Here is a 1,875-nt window from a genome sequence, read left to right as displayed (position 1 = left end):
CACACACACACACACACACACACACACACACACACACACACACACACACGCAACCCCCCCCACACACACACTACTGTAACCTTCTTGTTTTCATGTTTTGCTAATATCCATAAGCTATGTTATAATATATATAATATAATATATAATATATATATAATGGTATAATTGCATGAATGTTAACATAATGTTTAATTGTCTGCATCCTACTGTTAAAATGTATGGAAATGTTTACTCTGTGCTGTAGCAACACTGTGTGTAAATATGGTCGTGCTGCTGGTCTCCCAGAGAGAGAGAGAGAGAGAGAGAGAGAGAGAGAGAGAGAGAGAGAGAGAGAGAGAGAGAGAGAGAGAGAGAGAGAGAGAGAGAGAGAGAGAGAGAGAGAGAGAGAGAGAGAGGGCCATATCATCCTTCATTTCTGTGTTAATAGTTCAAATCAATCCTGATTCTGGCTTTCACCATCCTGGGAAACAGTCATCAATCAATCAATGTCTGCTGGGTCATCAATCCTCTCCTGCTCACACACACACACACACATACACACACACACACACACACACACACACACAAACACACACACATAGCCATCTTTGTTTGCCCCAAGATAAAGTTCACGAGTTGACATTTGTGTTTTGCAAACGTTTTGGACCTAAAACCAAGAAAGAAGAGAGAGGGAGGGAGAGAGAGAGTGAGAGAGAGAGAGAGAGAGAGAATCTAAAGGAGAAGAGGGGCTTAAAGGATTAAAGGAATATGGAGGTGTGATTGGCCTTTTGGGAAACTCAGTGACACCAACACCATCCACACGGCCCTGCTGATGCTGCAGTTCAAGCTGATACTGGAAGAAGTATTCAGATCCTTTACTTCAGTTAGACTGCTGATACCACACTGTAAAAATACTCCGTTACGAGTAAAAGTATGTAAGTGTCATCAGGATAATGCACTAAAAGTATAAATACTTTCAAAACAGTCTGATTATTTCAGCTGGACTTGTAGGCCGTTATATTGTTGTGTAGTTTCATTTATAATAGAACACACACATACACACTACGTGGGTTTTGTGTGCGGACATCTGATTTCTAAAGTAACAAAGTGGAGTAAAAAGTAAAATATTTCTCTCTGAAATGGAGCGGAGTAGAAGAAGAAAGTAACCTGAAAAGTAAAGAACAAGTACCTTAAATCAATGTCTATTTCTTAAAACATCCCCTCTCTGTAATGCCTTTCTAAATGACCTAATTCTATATAAACTATACCTGAAATGTTGCAAAACAAAACAAAAAGCCCTATTTTTTTAATGAATACTTATGCACTCCAAACTCCAAATTCCTTAGTGTCTCTCAACCCTTCTCCTGTCTCCAATTGTCCTATCCAGTAAAAGTCCAAAATGTCCCCCAAAAACCAAAAACACCACACAAGGAGACAACGTGTTTGCACCCACACAAAGACTAAAGACTGCACGTAGAGATGTTTCTACACACAGCCAATCAGATGGCTGCTTCGGGATTGTCTTTTCTTTTCTTTTCTTTTTTTAAACCTCCCTTTCCCAACGTTCCCTCAGCCAAACCCTGAGCCCCTTGTGGTGTCAGTCCGGTCTGGAGGTGACCGGGGAACCCGTCAGCTTATCGTCAGCGTAAAGCTCGTCCTGGGGCCGCGGAGCTGTCGGCGGTTTGATGCAGGATGACGTTACATCATCACGACAGACAACAAAGACCTCTTGTACCTTCACGGCACTTGACGTGGACCCTGATCAGGGTTTCCTCCGGTGTAGAGCTAGGGCCCGGTGGCCCACGGGGCCCAGGGGGTCCTCGGGGCCCAGGGGGGCCACGGGGCCCAGGGGGGCCACAGGGCCCAGGGGGTCCTCGGGGCCCAGGGGGTCCTGGG

Source organism: Etheostoma cragini, chromosome 14 (assembly GCF_013103735.1).
Source record: "Etheostoma cragini isolate CJK2018 chromosome 14, CSU_Ecrag_1.0, whole genome shotgun sequence".
Classification (NCBI taxonomy): Eukaryota; Metazoa; Chordata; class Actinopteri; order Perciformes; family Percidae; genus Etheostoma; species Etheostoma cragini.
Note: the sequence above shows the minus strand (reverse complement) of the source record.